This window comes from Dendrobates tinctorius, unplaced genomic scaffold, assembly GCF_039654945.1.
Source record: "Dendrobates tinctorius isolate UK_male_01 unplaced genomic scaffold, ASM3965494v1 ptg000029l, whole genome shotgun sequence".
Classification (NCBI taxonomy): domain Eukaryota; kingdom Metazoa; phylum Chordata; class Amphibia; order Anura; family Dendrobatidae; genus Dendrobates; species Dendrobates tinctorius.
Window position 1 is genome coordinate 49,379,406 of NW_027361697.1, and position 23,247 is coordinate 49,402,652.

Here is a 23,247-nt window from a genome sequence, read left to right on the forward strand (position 1 = left end):
TCCCACCAATAATCATATCTATCCCAACGACCCTAAGTAAAGAAGAATCACTATTGTGATACATTTTAAAATGTTTCGGCAGTGTTTTCAATGAGGAAATGTCCTCAATGTCCTTGGCTGCTTTTATGCCCAAAACGTGCTCACGAACCCTCACCTTGAGTTGTCGGGTGGTTAGCCCAACATAGATGAGGGAGCATGGGCACGTGGCATAATACACTACCGCCGTAGAGGAACATGTAATATTCTTGGTGATATTAAAAGTACGAGAATTATCAGAATTGATAAAAACAGAGGCTTTAATAATATTCGGACAGGCCACGCAGGACCCACAAGGTCTACACCCATTGGTTGTAATTTGTTTAGAGACAGAAGCATTGTCATGTATATCTGAAACATAGTGACTTTTTGCTAAGACATCACCCAAATTGGGTGATCTTCTAAACGTAACATTAGGATGGTCCCCTATATATTTGGAAACTATGGGGTCCAATTTCAAAATAGACCAAAATTTATTTAAACAAAATCTAATAGACTCGTGCTGTCCGTTAAATTGTGTGATATAACGGACAACATTGTCAGAACTGGGGGTTTTTGAATTGTAGAGAGTCTCATGTCGTGACAAAGATCTAGCTCTATTATAGGCTCTCTTGATTGAACGTTTGCTATACCCCCTTTCCAAAAATCTGTCGTTCAAAATTGCTGCCTGTCTATTAAAATCATCTTCAACAGAGCAAATACGTCTAAGACGTAAAAATTGCCCTATCGGTATCGAGCAGATCAACGCTTGAGGGTGTGAGGATGTAGCATGAAGTAATGAGTTAACAGACGTCTGTTTTCTATATAGATCCGTTTGTAGGCAATTATTGGAATCCCTTGAAATCTGCACATCAAGGAACTCGATAACATCAGCATGACATTGATAGGTGAAATGCATATTGATGGCATTCGAATTAAGATTCAAAATAAATTCCGATAATGCAACATGGGTATCTTGCCAAATAAAAAACACATCGTCTATGTAACGTGTCCAAAATGGGACACGTTCTACTTGGCCATAATTACCAGATAAAAAGAGGTTTTTTTACTAATATATTAGAATTTTCTTTATCACATAATTTCTTTACATTCAAGGGGTCCTTTTTCCTACAGACCCAGGGAACAGCCATGGGTGCTTCCTTTGCACCGGCCTACGCTAACCTGTTACTGGGTCTGTGGGAAAGGGACCTCTTTTTATCTGGTAATTATGGCCAAGTAGAACGTGTCCCATTTTGGACACGTTACATAGACGATGTGTTTTTTATTTGGCAAGATACCCATGTTGCATTATCAGAATTTATTTTGAATCTTAATTCGAATGCCATCAATATGCATTTCACCTATCAATGTCATGCTGATGTTATCGAGTTCCTTGATGTGCGGATTTCAAGGGATTCCAATGATTGCCTACAAACGGATCTATATAAAAAACAGACGTCTGTTAACTCATTACTTCATGCTACATCCTCACACCCTCAAGCGTTGATCCGCTCGATACCGATAGGGCAATTTTTACGTCTTAGACTTATTTGCTCTGTTGAAGATGATTTTAATAGACAGGCAGCAATTTTGAAGGACAGATTTTTGGAAAGGGGGTATAGCAAACGTTCAATCAAGAGAGCCTATAATAGAGCTAGATCTTTGTCACGACATGAGACTCTCTACAATTCAAAAACCCCCAGTTCTGACAATGTTGTCCGTTTTATCACACAATTTAACGGACAGCACGAGTCTATTAGATTTTGTTTAAATAAATTTTGGTCTATTTTGAAATTGGACCCCATAGTTTCCAAATATATAGGGGACCATCCTAATGTTACGTTTAGAAGATCACCCAATTTGGGTGATGTCTTAGTAAAAAGTCACTATGTTTCAGATATACATGACAATGCTTCTGTCTCTAAACAAATTACAACCAAGGGGTGTAGACCTTGTGGGTCCTGCGTGGCCTGTCCGAATATTATTAAAGCCGCTGTTTTCACCAATTCTGATAATTCTCGTACTTTTAATATCCAAGAATATTACATGTTCCTCTACGGCGGTAGTGTATTATGCCACGTGCCCATGCTCCCTCATCTATGTTGGGCTAACCACCCGACAACTCAAGGTGAGGGTTCGTGAGCACGTTTTGGGCATAAAAGCAGCCAAGGACATTGAGGACATTTTAAAATGTATCACAATAGTGATTCTTCTTTACTTAGGGTCATTGGGATAGATATGATTATTGGTGGGATCAGAGGTGGGAACACCAGTAAAAAGCTTGCCCAACTTGAGACCCAGTGGATTTGGACACTTCGCACTGTGTCCCCACTGGGTCTTAATGAGAGTCTGTCTTTTATACCATTTTTATAATAATTTTATTTTTCTCAGTTGTCTGTCTAGTGAACGAATTTATGGACCATTCTGAATGTATACATATAAATCGAAACTACAAGGGTATTTCTACTTCTGTATATATATGGACATCGTGATAATTACAAGAGAAGACATCTTTTCCTTACATTGGCCAAGAAACATTATTTCACAAAAATATTTTTTTCTTTATATAGATATTTAAAGTGTATGTATTTGTGCATATGTATATTGTTTTGTTTGTTTAATTTTTTTGTGAAATACTTATTTTTATTATATTTATCTAATTTTTCTTTTGTAAAAATACTTTCAAGTATTATTGATTATACACAGCTTACCACTGTTCTTTTGTGAGTGGTTTTTACATATTTTATATGTTGATTATATGTTCATTTTATTAGTATTATGCCATGTATGGGTTATATATACATAGAGATATGTCTTCATGTTACACTTGTAATTGGCTATTATTATTGTCTTTGTAGTAATTATACATAATATGCTATATATGCGATATATAGGTTCAATCATACATTCAGGTCTTGTATTTTGCTGTGCGCATCGCTGTCTGACGTACTGGCAGACTTGAAGGCATCGGCGTCTTTATGCATTTGTCTATATGCACCGCTGTGCGGTGATTAATTGCATGACGCTAATTACCTTCTATGTCTCGGGTTGACGGTGACAGCCCATGCGCCGCTTTGCTTTATACACCGGAATCCGTGTACTATAAATAGACCTTCTAACTGAGTCATTACCATCCCCATGACGAAGGAGCTTTTCCGAAACGCGCGTCGGGGCGCGTTCTATTGGCATACCGCTTCCACCACTGTCCGGTTATTTGTCTTCCAGGTAAAACACCGCGCTATATTGCACTATATAACTTGGGCCAGCATTCTGTTGTATTAGCGCTTTGTTATCCATTGCTATACATGTCACGTTTGTGCTCAACGTGGCCTATGTAATCTACACAGCATTATTTAGTATGTATGCTGTCTGGTCTCTGGCTTTGGCCCATGTCTACTACATAGCGCTTTGGCCCAATGTTACTAAATAGCGCTTCATATGGCATTTTTTAGTGGCCCCTTATATGGAGTTTATATGATACACATTAATTACTAATTTCATAAGTGCATTATTACTTTGAGAACTCATTATTTTGTGAGTTCAGTATCATTCACCAATTTTGGTCTATATATATACGCACATTTTTATTAGCTATTTTCACATTTTTAATTGTTTATTTCATTTTTATCACTTCACCATTTATTGCACTTATTATTTTGGTTTTTGTTTGGTTTTTTTTTTTTTTTTGCTCTATATGTGTACCACTACCATATATGCCCTATCAGATTATTATTTACTTTTTGTCTGTACAGTGGTGACACTATTATAAATATAGATACTTGATAATTAATTAATTGTGCGGTCTTTTTGCCAATTTTTGTACCATTTATATGTTTTTATATACATTTTCTCATTGCCGTTGTTGTTGTCGTCCGGCCAAAATTTATAATAAAGGCTGATTTTATTTTACTTATTCCCTTGTTCTTATTTTAGTGTGTTATATACACATTTTTATTAATCCTGGGTCTCTCAATCACATCACATGTTAGTTTTTCTCTCTATATACAGCGGATGGTCTGCCATCTACTTTTGAAAGAAACACATCGGTGACTTATTAAATTGTACTTTATTGTATATTATTTATTTATTGTATATTGCTGTTGTTTCTTTTTTCTCTCTTCCCAAGCTAATGGAAGGTCCCGGAAGCGCATCGCTATAAAAAGTCCGCATGGCGGCTCGGCGATGCGCTAGTGTAGCATATTATGCTGTGTGTGTATGGTGACGGATGTGTGGACTGGTGACTGACGCATTATGAAACCCCTTCCCTCGGATATTACGAATGGTGACAGAGAGTTGGATAGTCAGTCTCAGCTTGTGGCAAGCTACACGGCACGTGATCCGCGCCTACACTAGCGTCCGTCGACGCCCGTGTCTCAGCGCCGACGTCTGCGGCTTTACCTGCCGCTGCGCTGCACTAACCGCAGCTACTCTTGTTCGCTGTTGCGACGCCACACGCAGGTCTCTGTGACATTAACAGAGCCGCGTCTCGGCATCACATTGTCTCTTGCGACTCTGTGCCAGAACAGAGCCGTCCTTAGCGTTCGGGTGACGTTAACCCGAGCGCAGTACCTCATTGATTAGGTGCATCTGCCATTGTTCAGCAGCGGTCTTGTCACCTACCGCACGGTGGACTCCGGGCGGCGAACGCACCTCCTGTTATTTTATATTTGGTGCGTTCCGCCGTCCTAACACCGGCTATTTGATGTGGCTCTCCGCTCGTAACATCAGGCTGCAGGTTGAGTCCACTAAGTTCGCGCCTCACTTCATAGGTCCCTTCAAGGTCCTGGAGCAGGTTAACCCTGTGGTCTACTGTCTGGCCCTTCCTCCTTGGGTATCACTGACACCTTCCACATGTCCCTCCTTAAGCCCGTTCACATGTCCCGGTTTTCGGAGTCATCTACCGGGACATCAGGCTTGTCCTCGGACGAGTACGAGGTGAACGCCATCGTGGGGTGTAAGGTGGTACTGTGCAAAAAATATCTAGTGGACTGGAAGGGTCATGGCCCAGAGGATAGGACCTGGGAATCTGCGGAAAACATACATGCTCCTCTGCTCATTGCGGCCTTTGAGCAAAGCGAGGCTCAGGAGGGAGGGGGCCCTAGGAGGGAGGGGTAATGTTAGGTGTCGGATTCCTGTCCCTGCACAGGAGGAATCTCGAGCCTTGCCTTCTGCGGTCTCCTATTCAGTCCCAGCCACAGAGGAGCCTGCTTAGCAAAGACATCGTTCCCAGTGTCTTGCTCAGGCTAGTGCTGTCAGGTTGGTTGCTGCTGCCACCTCTGGGTCAGCTTTGGCAATCCGCACTAGCCAGCAGCGAGAGCTCCAGAGCCCAAGTCCTTTTTGCAGCCTTCTGAGCATGCCAATGGGGCGACCTCTCATTGGAGGTCGGGGGTCACACGCTCAGGTCCTTCTCCACCTCGAATTGGACCATCAGGAATGTCCCGGAAGTACGCTACTATAAAAGGTTCGCATGGCCGCTCGGCCATGCTCTAGTATGGTCTGAAATTTGTAGTGGTATGTGTGATGATGGATGCTTGTGAAACACTGACTGACTCATTATGAAATCCCTTCCCTCTGATACATATGTTGTTAGGGTTTAGACTTCGAGTCGGCACCGGGTAGTGGTACTGCTTAGCGCTGCAGTGCTCCCAGCTCCCATCACATGCTAGCACCAGTGTGCGCCACACTTCATTAGGCACTATGGTACCGCACGTTCAGCGACATCAGCCTGAGCGGCGCCATGCGCCACTAATTTGCTTTCCAGCCCAAAGCTCTGGCTGGTTAGTGGCGTCCGCCAGCACTGCCCTGTACGTACTGCGTGCGGTATTGATCTATCAGCAGTGGCTGTTAACGGCACAGCGTTCAGTAAGGGTCTCTCCCTGGCGTCGCAGTTGCGACGCCGAACACTGGTGGGTCTAGAGGGACTCTAACCCTGTGTCCTTGGGGCAGGGTCCTGTGACCAAAACACTAGTGTTCACTCTGCGGTATCGTGGCCCTATGAAGCAACAGGGTTCACCTCCTATTCACCGGGTGAAGTTAACCCGTGTGTGTTTGCTATACCTCCAGTTTCTGTCCCCCATTACCAAGCAGCAGTCTACCATATCTGCACGGTGGACCCCGAGCTGCGAACGCACCGCATTACCATCTTTTATTATTTGGTGCGTTCTGCCAGCCCTAACAGTGCGCGCAAGGAGCCGCGCGTGTACGAGGTGTACGAAGCAGAGATGTGTACAAGATGTACGGAGCGGAGCCGTGTGTGTACGGAGCGGACCCATGTGTGTGTACAGAACGGAACCGCATGTGTACGAAGTGTACGGAGCGGAGCTGTGTGTGTACGAGGTGTACGGAGCGGAGATGTGTACAAGGTGTACGAAGGGAGCCGTGTGTGTACGAGATCTACAGAACAGAGCCGCGTGTTTACGGGTGTGCGGAGCGGAGCTGTGTGTGTACGAGGTCTACAGAGAGGAGCCGCGTGTGTACAGGGTTTACGGAGCGGAGCCGCATGTGTACGGGGTGTACAGAGCGGAGCCGCATGTGTACGGGGTGTACGGAGTGGAGCTGTGTGTGTATGGGGCATACAAAATGGAGCCCTGTGTGTATGAAGTGTACGGAGCTGAGCCGTGTGTGTATGGAGCGGAGCAGAGCTGTGTGTGTACGGAGCGGAACCGCATGTGTACGAGATGTATGAAGCAAAGCCGCTTGTGTACAAGATTTACTGAGTGAAGCCATGTGTGTACAAGGTGTACGGAGCAGAGCCGCATGTGTACGAGGTTTACGGAGTGGAACCATGTGTGTACTTAGTGGAGCCGTGTGTGTGCGAGGTGTACAGAGTGGAGCTGCATGTGTACGAGGTGTATGGAGCGAAGATATGTACAAGGTGTACGGAGCGGAGCCGTGTGTGTACGAGATCTACAGAACAGAGCCGAGTGTGTACGGGGTGTGCGGAGCCGCGTGTGTACGAGGTGAACAGAGCGGAGCCGCGTGTGTGCGAGGTGTACGGAGCGGAGCCGCGTGTATACAGGGTGTACGGAGCGGGGCCGTGTGTGTACGGGGTGTACCGAGTGGTGCTGTGTGTGTATGGGGCGTACAAAACGGAGCCCTTTGTGTACGAAGTGTACGGTGCTGAGCCCTGTGTGTACGGAGCGGAGCCGCGTGTGTGCGAGGTGTACGAAGCGGAACCGCGTGTGTACGAGGTGTATGGAGCAAAGCCGCATGTGTACACGGTTTACAGAGTGGAGCCATGGGTGTACAGAGCGTGGCCACATGTGTAAAAGGTGTACAGAGCAGAGCCGCATGTGTACGACTTACTGAGTGGAGCCATGTGTGTACTGAGTGGAACCGTGTGTGTGCGAGGTGTACAGAGCGGAACCGTGTGTGTATGAGGTGTATAGTGGGGAGCATTAATACCTCCCAGCGGGACAGTCCCGATTTTGAGAGAGAGTCAGCCCCACTGCCCTGACTTGGAGCATACTTTTCCCGCGGACACAGGAGTACACGGCGGAGCCCCGAGGAGCAGTTTAAAATTCGCATGTGACTTTCCACCGGAAGTGACGTGCAAGAAGCACTTTCTTTCCCTCTGTTCTTTCTTTCCTCTCTCTCTCTCTCTCTCTCTCTGTTCTTTTTCTCGCTGTTCTTTCCCTTTCTCTTCTTACTTTCCCATCTTTCTTTCCCATCTTTCTTTCTCTCTCTGTCCTTTCTTTCTTTCCCCTCTTTCTTTCTTTCTTTCTTTCTCTCGCACTCTGTTTTTTATTTCTTTCCCCTCTTTCTTTCTCTCCCTCCCTGTTCTTTCTTTCTCCTCTTTCTTTTTTTCTCTCTCTGTTCTTTTTTCTGTCCACTCTTCCTTTCTCTCTCTGTTCTTTTTCATTCTTCTTTCTATCTGTTCTTTCTTTCTTCCCTTCTTTCTTTGTTTTTCCCCTCTTTCTTTCTCTGTTCTTTCTCTCACTCTGTTCTTTCTTTCTCTTCCCCTTTCTCTCTAATATTTCTTTCTCTCTCTAAAATCTTTCTTTCTCTCTCTGTTCTTTCTCTCTCTGTTCTTCCTTTCTATCTCTCTGTTCTTTCTTTCTCTGCAGAAAAGGATTTCCAGTTTGTCAAGGAGCGCTTCCGGCTGATTCATTAATTACTCCGAATATTTAAAGGAATATCCAGTTTATTATTAAACATAAAAACACAACGCGTTTCGACTATACATAAAATTAGCCTTCATCAGGTAAAAATGGATTTTTAGCTGATGAAGGCTAATTTTATGTATAGCCGAAACGCGTTGTGTTTTTATGTCTAATAATAAACTGGATATTCCTTTAAATATTCGGAGTAATTAATGAATCAGCCGGAATCGCTCCTTGACAAGCTGGAAATCCTTTTCTGCATTCTCTGACGAATCTCCTACAAGGTAGTTCGGTCCACCTGTTTTGAGCTGCAGGCCAGCAGATCCAGACGATTACTCCAGTACCCAAACACAGGGTTAGGGCAGTTTCACACGACCAGATAATTCCGGTACCGGAAAAACCAGTACCGGAGCTGTCCGTGTGCATACGTATGCCATCCGTATGTCCGTGTGTACCATCCGTATGCTGTCCGTGTTTTTGAAAAATTATTTTCAATGTTAACCCTTTGACTTTTAAAAACGCACACGGATCGCACACGGACAGCATCTGTGTGCGGTACGTGTTTACACGGACCCATTGACTTGTATGGGTCCGTGTGATCCGTGCTGTTGCACAAAAACGGACATGTCAGCATGTTTTGCACACGGACACACGGTCCGTGAAAACACGCTGACATCTGCGTAGACACATTCATTCGAATGTGTCTACGTGTGTCAGTGTCTCTGGTACGTGAGAAAACTGTCACTACACGTACCGGAGACACTGACGTGTGAAACTGCCCTTATACGCTGAGCAACAAGACACCAAAAAGGTGAGAAGAATTTTTTATTTCTATCTGACTTAATTAAAACTCTGCACTTAGATCTGCACCCCCCTTCGTTTTCTGGATATTCCTTGAAATACTCGGAGTAATTAATGAATCAGCCGGAAGCGCTCCTTGACAAACTGGAAATCTTTCTCTGTGTTCTTTCTTTCTCTGTTCTTTCTTTCCCCTCTTTCTTTCTATTTTCTTTCTCTCTCTGTTCTTTCTTTCTCTTTCTTTCTCTCTGTTCTTTATTTCCCCCTTTCTCTCTCTGTTCTTTCTTTACCCTCTTTCTTTCTTTCTCCCATTCTGTTCTTTCTTTACCCTCATTCTATTTTTTCTCTCTCTCTGTTCTTTCTCCTCTTTCTCTCTCCCTCTCTGTTTTTTCTTTCCCTTTCTTTTTTTTCTCTCTCTGTTCTTTTTTATGTCCCCTCTTTCTTTCTTTCTTTCTATCTCTCTGTTATTTCTTTCTTTCCCCTTTCTTTCTCTCTTTGTTGTTTCTTTCTTTCCCCTCTTCCTTTTGTCTTTCTTTCTTTCTCTCTCTCTGTTCTTTCTTTCTTTCCTTCCCCTTTCTTTCTTTATCTCTCTGTTCTTTCCCCTCTTTCTCTTTCTTTCTCTCTCTGTTCTTTCTCCTCTTTCTTTCTCTCTCTGTTCTTTCTTTCCCCTCTTTCTTTCTTGCTTTCTTTCTTTCTTTCCCTTCTTATTTTTTTTCTCTCTCGGTTTTTTCTGTCCCCTCTTTCTTTCTCTCTCTCTGTTCTTTCTTTCTCTCTCTGTTTCTTTCTTTCTTTCCCCTCTTTCTTTCTCTCTCTTCTTTCTTTGTTTCTTTCCATCTTTCTTTCTCTCTCTGTTCTTTCTTTCTTTCTCTCTCTGTTTTCTTTTTCTCTCTCTCTCTCTCTGTTCTTCTTTTTCTCACTACCAGTCAGTGTGCCCACAATACCAGTAGAATAAGAGGGGTAGGAAACTAGGTGGCACTGGTCGCATTGAGCGTCTCATACTTTTTACTGGTGTATAATCACATGCCCTGAGCACCCCCATAAAGTGAAAATAGGGTACAAACAAGTCACTATTACTATCAGTCCAAGTGGACAATTATATACGTCAAGTTAATGATGTCCCTGTGCTAAGCAGTGCGGAGGATCAGAATACACTGAGAAGACCAGAGCAGCGGGGTATGGGGAGAAGGATTATATGGGGCCCATTATGCTGTATGAAGTAGTATAAGGTGCCCATTATACTGTATGAAGTACTATATGTATGAAGTAATATTTGGGGCCCAATATACTGTATGGAGCATTATATGGGGCCCATAATACTGTATGCAGTAATATATGGGGCCTATAATACTGTATGGAGCATTATGTGGGGATAGAGGATGACTTTCTGTTTGTTGTGGATCTGACCGCTGGGACCCCCATGATCCTGGGAAACGTAGCTTTGAAGAGCACCATGTAAATGGAGCTGTGGCCAATCATACACACTGTGGTGCTATTCACATGTGGCTCTTCAAATAACTCCTTTAAGAGAATGATGAAGGGATGACAAAGTATAGCAAAAATTCCCTGATCGGGGCTGATGAGTGTTGTAGTTTGTGGGCTGGTGGGATTTGTTTGGCAGGGCTGCTTTTTTGTCCCAGTCCGACCCTGTGCCAGGGCTACCATTGCCATTAATGACCCTTGTTCTGGATACTTCTATGTTATTATATGTGCGTGTGATGGCGCTGACATCCTTGTGTTTGGACACCTTTTTTCTTCTATTTATCTAAATCGAAATGTCCACTATTGAACTCAGTTTTACAGGATAGATATAAAAATTTACTTTGTGTGCGGGGGGCATCATTTTGCTGTTCGCCTCAGGCAGCAGAGAGGCTAGGTTCACCCCTGAATTGACGTCACCACTATGTACTGCCTGCGCCCCTGTGCATGCTATGGATCAGGAAGAGGACACTGCTCACCATGAAAACCTAGAACAAGTAAGAAGAAATTGCACCAGGATGATAGACATTATTAAAGAAATGGCTCAGGATTGGATATTATTACAGGAAAGGGCCCAAGACAGAGGATATTATTACAATATGGGGTCAGCATGAGGAGTATTATTACAAGAAGAGGCCAGGACAGAGGACATTACTACAGGATAGGGGCCAGAACAAGAGACATTACTAGTTAAAGGAGTCAGGACAAGGAATATTATTAAAGGAAAGGGCCCAGGATAGATGAAATTATTACAGGAAGGGGCACAAGACAGAGGATATTATTACAGGAAGGGACACAGGACAGAGGACAATATTAAAGGAAGGGGCACAGGACAGAGGACAGTATTACAGGAAGGGGCCCAGGACAGGGAACATTATTACAGGAAAGGGCCCAAGACAGAGGACAGTATTACATGAAAAGACCCAGGACAAAGGACATTATCACAGGAAAGGGCCCAGGACAGAGGACATTATTACATGAAAGGGCCCAGGATAGATTACATTATTACAGGAAGGGGCACAGGACAGAGGACATTATTACAGGAAGGGGCACAGGACAGAGGACAATATTAAAGGAAGGGGCACAGGACAGAGTACATTAATACAGGAAGGGGCACAGGACAGAGGACAATATTAAGGGAAGGGGCACAGGACAGAGGACATTATTACATGATGTCAATCCAATTGAGCATGCATTTCACTTGTTAAAGACTAAACTTCAGACAGAAAGGCCCACAAACAGCAACTGAAAACCACCGCAGTGAAGGCCTGACAGAGCATCAAAAAGGAGGAAACACAGCGTCTGGTGATGTCCATGAGTTCAAGACTTCAGGCAGTCATTGCCAAGAAAGGGTTTTCAACCAAGTACTAGAAATGAACATTTTATTTAATCTGTCCAATTACTTTTGGTCCCTTTAAAAACAGGGTGGCACATGTTAAGGAGCTGAAACTCCTAAACCCTTCATCCAATTTTAATGTGGATACCCTCAAATGAAAGCTGAAAGTCTGAACTTCAACTGCATCTGAATTGTTTTGTTTAAAATTCATTGTGGTAATGTCTAGAACCAAAACTAGAAATATGTTGTCTCTGTCCAAATATATATGGACCTAACTGTATGCAAGCACTTATTATGCGAATTCCGCGCAGGCGCAGTGAATCATTCAGCTAACCGAGTATGGAGCATAGCACATCTGGGCAGGGGAGGAATCAAAAGACAATACTGGCATAGTTAGAACATGGCTGAATGGATCACGACCTTCAATGCTGTTCACTGTCCCAATGGTATGGAGAGCAGAGAGATCATGTAACATTGCTACTTCTGCCTTAAAAATGTAACAGGATATTCAGCAAAGAACAAGAAATCAATAGAATATCCTAATCTTCCTTTAGCCATAAGACCAGTGCCACACGATGAAAGTCTTTGTGTTCCAAAGCCGCCAAAGTATGGACAATGGAGGATGACGAAGATGAACTAACAGTGTCAGTGGAAAATGAAACTGCTGCAGACTTTGAGCCTTCTACATCTAATCCACATCTGTTCAGTCAAGCTGATCTGAGTGACTAGGTCAGATATTTGAAATTGTCAAAGAGGCAGGCAGAATTATTGGGACCAAGGCTACTAGAATGGAATCTCTTATCATCAGGAACAAGAGTTTCTGTTTTTCGCAGTCAGGAAGACCTTAATCAAATTTTCAACCATGTCGACAGTTTAACCTTTTGCAACGACGTCTTGGGGTTGTTTGGTGCTCTTGGATGCGAACTTGACCCGAAGGAATGGCGACTGTACATTGATTTGTCAGTTTTAAGTCTGAAGGCTGTTTTACTACACAACGGAAATATCTATCCTTCTATACATATTGGACATGCCGTACACATGAAAGAAACGTATGAGAATATGGCGCTACTGTTGACCCACATTAATTATAGAAATTATAACTGGAACATATGTGGTGATCTAAAAGTTGTTGCACTTCTTCTTGGACTGCAGCTTGGATTTACCAAGTATTGTTGTTTTATTTGTGAGTGGGACAGTCGTGCATGAGAAATGCACTATTTCAGAATGGATTGGCCACTCAGCGAAAACCTGGTTGCTGGACAGAAGAATGTTAAACATAATCCTCTTGTTGATCCAGCAAAGATATTTCTCTCTCCTTTGCATATAAAACTTAGGCTTATGAAGAATTTTGTCAAAGCAATGAACAAAGAATCAGGTGCCTTTTCTTACTTGCAAAAGAAATTTCAAAGAATAAGTGATGCAAAGATTAAAGAAGGTATTTTTATTGGCCCACAGATCAGAGATATAATGAATGACAGTAGCTTTGATGGTCTTTTGCAAGGTGCTGAACATGTGGCATGGAGAGCCTTTAAATATGTGACCTTCAACTTCCTTGGTAGCAGCAGGACACCAAACATTGAACAACTCGTGGACAACATTCTCACAGCATATCATTTGATGAAATGCAATATGTCACTAAAAATGCATTATCTCCATTCTCACTTGGACTTTTTTCCAGCAAATCTTGGTGCTGTTAGCGATGGACACGGTGAAAGATTTCACCAAGACATTGCGCTGATGGAGAAAAGATACCAGGGAAAGTTGAGTACATCAATGCTGGCTGACTATTGCTGGAATCTTATTCGAAGAAGTATCTGACACGGATTATAAACGAAAGTCATCTGCAAAACACTTTTGAATAATTGCTTTTGCTGCTGACATCAATGCACATGTATGTAGTGTCTTGGACATCATAATGTAGACTATAAACTGTTGTTTCTTAATCCCTTACTGCCAGCTGACGGAATAGTTCATCAGCTGGCAGTATACTCCGCTTTGAGGTGGGCTCCGGCGGTGAGCTGTTTTTAACAGCTGACATATTCCCGCAATAGGCGCGAGCGAAATCGCGATCCGCCCGCACCTATTAAGTAGTTAAATGCTGCTGTCAAACTCTGACAGCGGGCATTTAAATGCACTTCTGGAAGCTGGTCCGGAAATATGACCTCCCGTCACGTGATCGGGGGTCATTGCGTTGCCATCACAACCAGAGGTCTCCTCGAGATCTCTATGGCTGTTGTTGGCAGATTGCTATGAGCACCACCCTGTGGTCGGTGCTCATAGCAAGCCTGTAATTCCGCTGGCGATTGCGCTTGTATTGCCAAGTTTTTTAACACTAAGGTTCGGATACGGCTTTAAAGAAGGCTACTACTTGCGATATAACGCAATTTTATTTAAAGGTACAAAATTAAAGGAATAGTATGATTGGATAGTATGATTGCGTACACTTTTGTATATTTTAAGATACAAAGGTTAAGTACATATAAAGATTGAATACATATAATGATTAAGTATATATAAAGATTAACTATATACAGTATACTCACATCATCAATCACCATGAGGCTTTTAAACATCATCCGTCTGGAATATCAGAGAAGCAACGCCAGGACAGAGAACCCCTGGAAGATTTTGAGTCCATATTGAAATATATAGAATGAATTCTGTATATTACATAGCTGCATTTCTAGTAAGACATTAACAGCTACAGACAGACAATGACGTAATCTCTGTCTGTGGTGGATTTGTCAGACCATTAGATAGCTGCATTTCTGATGTGACCGACAATGCTCCCGCAGTGACACAATGTTGACAACTGTTGTTTCACAAATAGTTCTAAGTTTCTATGTTTGTCATTGTAAAACATTAAGGTTTACTTAACCTCTGTCTGTGTTGGTTTTATCTAAAACAGGGGTGGGGACTCTTTTTTCCTGCCAAGGGCCATTAGGATATTTATACCATCTTTCGGGGGCCGTACAAACTCTGCCCACAAAGTACATCCTGACTCTGGCACTGGTTTCATGACTTAATCTTTCATTGCATGCCCTTCAGTGTTCAGTAGTGAACACTGCGTGTGTGTGCTAACAGAGCAAGAAGAAATGAATGCGTTTACGGCAATCAAAAAACAGCTCCCTGCCCAAGAATGCGGTCTCTGAGAATCTGCTCGGGGGCCTTATAAAAGGTCATCGAGGGCCCGTAAATGGCCCTGGGGCCTGAAGTTCCCCACCCCTGATCTAAAACCATGTGGCTTTTGTATTGTAAGGGTTTACGACCCATTGTCTGATGATACCATGTTGTCTGTTTCATCCGACCTTGAAGGCTGGCCACTGGAAGGGTTGGGTGAAGCAAGTTACACATAAGTGTAATTTAGTATATAAGGACAGAGAAACATGACCGAGACAGAAGCACAACTTGGATATCTGTACACATGTACAGTGTTGATACCTGCATAAGTGGGGACGCCCATGCAGTGTAATGAATCTTCCAGGGGTCTCTGTCTTGATGTTGCTTCTCTGATATTCCAGATGGATGATGTTTAAAAGCCTCTTGGTGATTGATGATGTGAGTATACTGTATATAGTTAATCTTTATATATACTTAATCATATGTATTCAATCTTTATATGTACTTAACCTTTGTATCTTAAAATATACAAAAGTGTACGCAATCATACTATTCCTTTAATTCTGTACCTTGTAATAAAATTGCATTATATCGCAAGTAGTAGCCTTCTTTAAAGCTGTATCCGAACCTTAGTGTTAAAAACTTAGCAATACAGCGCTATGACAGCTTTTAGCCTCCTATGGAGTCTACTGAAGCATACCGAAAGTAAAAAAAAAAGTGTTTAATAAAATAAAAATGTTCAAATTACCCCCCTTTCGCCCCAATCAAAATAAAACAATAATATAAAAAATCAAACCTACGCATATTTGGTATCGACGCGCTCAGAATCGCCCGATCTATCAATAAAAAAAAGAGTTAACCTGATCGCTAAACGGAGTAGCAATAAAAAAAATCAAAGAGAAACCTAGACATGTTTGGTGTCTATGAACTCGTAATGACCTGGAGAATCACATTGGCAGGTCAATTTTAGTATTTAGTGAACCTAGCAAAAAAGCCAAACAAAAAGCAAGTGTGGGATTGCACTTTTTTTTGCAATTTCACCGCACTTGGAATTTTTTTCCCGTTTTCGAGTACATGACATGGTAAAACCAATGGTGTGATTCAAAAGTACAACTAGTCCCGCAAAAAATTAGCCCTCACAAGGCCATATTGACAGAAAAATAAAAAAGTTATGACTCTGGAAAGAAGGGGAGCGAAAAATCGAAAATGCTCTGGTCATGAAGGGGTTAAAAACCTTACGTGATACAGACTTTTGGAGCACATATTCGTGTTCAGCATATCAAAATCTATAAGATACAATAAAATTTCCTCAGGGGAAAGGACTTCCCTGAAATTTGTTGTGTAGTTTAATTAGAAATATATTTTTAGGGAGAATACCTGTTTAATACAGTGTGTAATGAAGTACATACTGTATGAAAACACAGCAGAGCACCGTGAACTTCTGTGGGGGCCTTACTGCTGTTATTAACCAAGCAGTAATACTGCCATGTACAGTACATGAGGCATTAGGAAAGATAAATGACAATCTTGTTGACATTGGGCAATCGCTTTAGTGTTTATGAGTGTTAAAGGGCTTATCTAGTTGTATTTTAATTCCGGAGACCACCTTGATGATGGTTAATGGGCATTAGTGATGAGCGAGCACTAAAGGCCCCGTCTCACTAAGCGACATACCAGCGATCCCGACACCGATATCAAGGTGTCAGGATCGCTAGTAAGTCGCTATGTGATTGCTGATGAGCTGTCACACAGACAGCTTCACCAGCGATCAGCACAGCGATGCCGAGCGCCCGGCATCGCTTGCCATCCTGTAAAAAATAGAATCAAAATAAAAAATATAGTTATTCTCACCTTCCGACGTCGCGTTCAGCCATCCTGCCTCTCTCCACGCTCCGGTCCCAGTGATCCTTTGCACGAATGACCGCGAGATGTCACGGTCTCGCGGGATAACAAAGTCTCACGGTCATTCGTGCTAAGGATCACTGGGACCGGAGCGTGGAGAGAGGCAGGATGGCTGAACGGGACATCGGAAGGTGAGAATAACTATATTTTTTATTTTTTTTATTATTTTTTTACACCTGATCGCTGGTCTCCCGCTGTCACACACAGCGATGCGTGCTGGCCAGCGGGAGACCAGCGACCAAAGAAATGTCCAGAGATTTCTTGCAGCGATCAGCGATACCAGCAGGGGGGCCGCTCGCTGATCGCTGTCACACACAGCGATCTCGCTGGTGAGATCGCTGTTGTGTCACAAAAGTTGTGACTCAGCAGCGATCTCGCTACCGAGATTGCTTAGTGAGACGGGGCCTTAAGGCTAAGTGCACACGTAGATTTTCCTCCTGCGGATTTTTCCTCGCAGATTTGAAGAAATCCGCAGGTCAAATGACCTGCATTTTTCCTGCGGATTTCTTCCTTTTTTATTGCGGTTTTCCACTGCGGTTTTCCCTCTGCGGATTTGGAGAATGGAGCAGGTGGAAAACCGCACAAAAGAAGTGACATGCTGCATTTTTTTGTACCGCACAAAAACCGCAGCGTCTGCACAGCAGTTTTTTTTTTGCATTGATTTACATTGTACTGTAAATCACTTTGCGGATCTACAGCATTTCTGCGCGGTAAAATCCGGATCCGCAGGAAAAATGCATCGTGTGCACATGGCCTAAAATGCTCGGGTGCTCATTGCTCGGGTCGAACAAATTGGAATACTCGGGTACTCGGACAGAACAACGAGCCCAATATAAGTCTATGGGAGACCTGAGCATTTTTATCGCTATCCCCCTGGGGGTTTTTTAAGGTCTAAAAACATCTGAAAATGATGGAAACACTGCTCAAATGACACGGGAACATCATAGCAACTGCCCCTGGAAGCATTTCTCACTCCTAGGTCACAGCTCTAAACAATGTTGTCCGAGTTTCACACCCTTTTTACAGGTGCACCAAAAAACCTAGAAAAAGGAAAAAAAAATGGATTTTGCTGGGAAATGTGTTAAGGTGCATCTTTTCCAGGTTAATGACTTGTATCTAAGCCAAAATAATTAACCCAAAACAAAAATGTTCCTCCACCACTTGGGCTATGTTGAGACGCAGCGGTTTTGAGGCATTTTGCAACTTTAGCATTGCTTTCAACCAATACAAATGCATTCACTGGGAAATGTCATTGTAACATTTTAACAACCCTAGCTGGCCATGTGGTGTGTGACACATAAGCAGACACATCTTGTTTCATTTATGAAGGAGGGACTCTTAAAGTCACAGAGCCTATTTTTACAGGGGCATCAGGCAGAATAAATCCTCTTAAAGTGCCATTATTAAGCAGTGGGTCTCCTATACTGTTATTGCCTATGCAGTGAGTGGATGGGCTGCCAAGAATTATGACGCACCCCATTATCCCTTTCGCGAGAGGTACAGGAGGGCTTCCTGAAAAAATGATGCATTGAATTAAAGGCCTGGCTTGCCCCAAAGTTACATGCACCCCAATAAGCTTTTCAAGCCACGTATTAAATGGCCATTGGAAAATCCACTTCATATTATTCATTTCGTAATCCCAAACTTTTCTTATGCATTGACTGCAGGGCCTGCCCTGCTACCAAGTCATATGCACCCCAATATGCCTTTGAACCCACATACTGGATGGGCACTGGAAAATCCACTTCACATTATTCATTTTGTACTCCCAATCTGTTTTCTTATGCATAGACTGCAAGGCCTGCCCTGCTACCAAGTCATATGCACGCCAATAACCCCAATTTCCCCTTGGAAGAAACATGGAGGAGGGCCTCTTAAAAAGAAATGTCCCATTGAAAAGGAGCAGGTCTCCTAGACTTGTAATGCCCATACACTAAGTGTATGGGCTGGCAAACATTTTCCCCTGTGGGGTACACCTCAACCTTTTCCATAACAAGTATTTTGCGCCCCGCAAAACAACCCATCCTTGTTAGGAAGCAGCACGGAACACGCTAACCCAGGTTATCTAGTGGCGGCAGATGATGAGACGTGGAGGAAGGCTTGATTAAAAAATATGCCCAATTTAAACGAGCGGTTCTCCTAGAGTTGAAATGCCCATACACTGTGTATTGGGCTGTCAAACATTTTCCCCTGTTGGGTTCACCTCAACCTTTTCCATAACATGTATTTTACAGCCAGCAAAACCAGGAATGGAGAGTGTATTTGTTTCCCATACCTGTCCGCTGTACAGTCATGTCACACGCTGCAATCCATTTCAAGGGGTTAAATAGTTTACAACCGCGAGCGGTGGTATTGCGACCGGCCTGACTGTAAACCACGGAGGAATGAAGGAAAAGCTGCCTGTGCAGCCTCCCCTCCTGACCGGACACGAACTGATTAGTGTGGGAAAGTTTCTGAACATTTTCACATGCTGTCAGTTCAACACGGGTCAGGCGGGGAGTCAGCGCAGCCTAAGTGACGTCAGCGGTAGTCACTGAGGCAGTGACAGTGAAAACAATGCAAATTGTAATTTTTCAAACTTGTGTTGCATAAAACTGCATAAAAAACTACTCACTACCTCCCTAGATAAATACATTAGAGGGTATAATTAGCAAAGTAGACATTTATGTTCATTTTCTGTTGCTCTTGAAGCACACAGGCTCTGCAAATATGACAATATATCTATTCCAAATAGAACTAAAATTCAAATTGTGCCCCTTCTTTTCCGAGCTCTGCCTTTTGTCCAAACATAACTTTGAGGGTACATGTGGGGTATTGACAGACTCAGAAGGATGTGGGCAGCAAACTTTGGGTACACTTTTTGATATCTCTTGCAAAAGTGAGTAATCTGGGGCTAAATCAAGATTTTTGAGAAAAAAATGAACATTTTTAATATGACAACCTACTGTCATCAAATTCTGTGTAGTTTCTATGGGTTTAAAATGCTCGCTAGACCCCTGTATAAAATCCATGAGGGGTGTAGTTTCCAAAATGGGGTCACTTGTGAGGAGTTTCTGCTGTTTAGGCACCTTAGGGGCCCTGCAAATGCGAAATGGTGCTTGCCATCTCTTTCAGGCAAATTTGTGTTCCAAAATTCAAATATTGCTCCTTCCATGCCAAGTTCTGCTGTTTGTCTAAACAGAATTTTTTATTACATGTGGGATATTGTCAAGCTTAAAAGAACAAGGGTAACAAACTTTAAGGTCCACTTTTTGGTGTTATCTTTTGCAAAAGTGAGAAATTTGGGGGTAAAGCAGGATTTGTGTGAAAAAATGAACTTTTTCAATATGACAACTTAATGTCAACTACCGTATTTTTCGCTTTATAAGACGCTCCGGATTATAAGACGCACCACAAATTTTGAGGGGAAAAATAGGAAAAAACGTTTTTTTAATAAAATGGTGGTGCCTCTTATAATCCAGGTGTCTTATTGCTTACCGGGGGGGTGGTGGTTGCGGTGAACTGGGGTCCCAGAGTCGCTGCTGGAGGAGGCAGGAGTGGGGTGATACTGCAGGCCGCAGGAAGGGATGAGATGGTGCTCCGATGTGCATTTTGCTGCCAGGGGGGCTCGTGCTGCTACCAGGGGGGCTCATGCTGCTGCCAGGGGGGCTCGCGCTGCTGCCAGGGGGAATCGTGCTGCTGCCAGGGGGGCTCGCGCTGCTGCCAGGGGGGCTCGTGCTGCTGCCAGGGGGGCTCGTGCTGCTACCAGGGGTGCTCGCGCTGCTGCCAGGGGGGCTGTACTGCTGCCAGGGGGGCTCATGCTGCTACCAGGGGGGGCTCATGCTGCTACCAGGGGGGCTCATGCTGCTGCCAGGGGGGCTCGTACTGCTGCCAGGGGGGCTTGTGCTGCTACCAGGGGGGGCTCATGCTGCTACCAGGGGGGGCTTGCGCTGCTGCCAGGGGGGCTGTACTGCTGCCAGGGGAGCTCATGCTGCTACCAGGGGGGCTTGCGCTGCTGCCAGGGGGGCTGTACTGCTGCCAGGGGGGTCTGTGCAGCAGCCCGGGCCTCTGCCCACATTTACCGGGTGTCCGTCGGCGCTGTGGGTGTCTCCGGGTGCCCATCCATGTCTCCACTTGCTCAGTGGTGTCTCCGGTTCCAATCCCGGGGCTCTGGCGACATTTTGCGACAGGCCAGAGCCCCGGGGCTCCATCTCGGTTCCGTCTGTTTTGGACTCCGGCAATATGGCGGCCGGGGGCGGCGCATGCGCTGATGGTGATCTCGGGACTGAGATCTCAAGAGATGAGATTTCGGCGAGATCTGTCCCGAGATCACCATCAGTGCATGCGCCGCCCCCGGCGGCAGCCGCCATATTGCCGGAGCCCAAAACAGAGGGAACCAAGAGGGAGCCCCGGGGCTCTGGCCTGTCGCAAAATGTCGCCAGAGCCCCGGGATTGGAACCGGAGACATGGCTGGGCACCCGGAGACACCCACAGCGCCGACTGACAGCCTGACACCCCTGCGGCCTACACCTGGTAATGTATATCCTCTTTGTAAGACACACCCCCATTTTCCCCCCAAGTTTGGGGGGAAAAAAGTGCGTATTACAAAGCGGAAAATACGGTAATTCTGTGTAGTACCTGTGGGTTCAAAATGCTCACTATTCCCCTGAATAGAATCCTTCAGAGGTGTAGTTTACAACATAGGGTGACTTTGAATGATTTCTGCTGTTTAGACACCTTAGGGGTATGCGAACAATGTCATATACAGACTTGGGAGTAATAATCACGTCTGAGCATATAATCCCTTAAAAACAATTTTATTTTAATTATAGTAATAAAAAACACCTACTCAGTGTAAATAATTGACCAAAAAAACAAATCAATGTGAGCGTAGACCAAATTGATAGTGCCCCCCTGTGATTTCTGGCTTATCACATTCACTCCATAGACTGCAGTAAGGATTCCCACCCCCTGCCGGTCAGCTCCTGCCCATATGTGATGTGGATCTCTGCATGTGGAGTAGAGGTGGGAGAAAAACTTTTTCCCATGTTTATTGCTTGATCAGCTGCTATTACTTTTTACGATAAGCTTTATTGCAACAAGTATTGTCAGGCTATGTTCACACAACTGTAATATTTGTCCAAGTGCTGTCTATGAAAAAAAAAAAAGCCCGACCTCATTCAGAGCTCTAGGAGCAATGTTATGGAATTGTGGTATTTAGATTACAGCTTGAAGATGTCTGTGAGAAACGTCACAGTGCCCACCGGTCTCTTCTGTATTTCGGAGCAGACTCGCCTGTTGAAGTCTATGGGTGTGCAAAAATAAAAAAAATAGGATCCCATATGAATCATCCATATAGCATCCGATTATTACGAATACATTTCCATTACTAACACAGGATACTATTTCTTCTTTAAAATTTTATTCACTTCTGATGTCTAAAATGGATGCCATACGGATGACAATACAGATGGAAAATCGTCTATTTCTAAATGAAAAAAACAATTTTTTTTTTATACGCTCATGTAAACTTCATCGCATAAGCAACTGCTTTTTGTAAAGTGACAAAATTAATATTATGCAGAATTAAGGGTGATCCGAAACCAAAGGTGACTTTCATACTAAAATTAATTCATAATCTAATCACTTTTCTAATATATTTCAGTTAAAAAAATTTCTACCTTTCCCTCTCTACTCTAACTTCCTGTCTGCTTGTGTTTTTCTTTTTTTAAACTTCTAATGACATTTTGTTTAAGAATTCCATTTCATTTTGGGACTCTCACATGGGATATCATCAGGGGGCAGAGGCTGCGGTCACTGCCACAGCTGCTTTCCCCACCATGAAAAGAAGCGTCATCTGTTTCAGAGACTGGACTGGTCCCTGCCGGGTCATCTTACCTCTTAAGAACCAGTAAGGGAGCGCACTGTCACTGTGCATTCAAAGGAATATAGCACAGGGAGCTCATACTGAGTATGCGTCACAATTTACATCCAACGCATTATCAGTTTAGCAGGACTAGCCGAACCTCCAAAACAGACATCACTGATGGCGCCTAATTTCAGAGAGGATGCAGAGGCTGTGGAAGTGACCGCAGCGTCTGCCCCCAGATGACAGCTCAATCGAGTATCCCAGCATGTACTGGTGAATCTCAAACAAAATGTCGAGACGTTAAAAAAAGAGACTGGTAGTCAGAATGTAGAGGGTACGTTAGGGGATTTTTCATTGAAGTATATTAGAAAACAAGATTAGATTATTACACTGAATACATTTAATATGAAATTCACCTTTGGTTTCAGACCTACCCTTTAAGTTCAGCCAATTTGTTCGGCCCTCCACAGCAGTGCCAGTTTCTCATGTGGCCCCTTGGGAAAATTAATTGCCCACCCTTGCTCTAATCTATTTATCTAGGGAGGTAGTGAGTAGTTTGATACCACATGTTTTATGCAATTTTATGCAACACAAGTTTGAAAAATTACAATTTGCATTTTTTTCAGTGTCACGTTATTTTTTTTTTACAT

At 43.6% G+C, this 23,247-nt stretch overlaps 1 protein-coding gene across 1 annotated transcript in view; it reads right to left on the reverse strand.

The window, feature by feature from the left end:
* RNPC3 (RNA binding region (RNP1, RRM) containing 3) overlaps positions 1–23,247 on the reverse strand; it is a 538,973-nt gene that overhangs the window by 197,516 nt on the left and 318,210 nt on the right. The window lies entirely within an intron of this gene.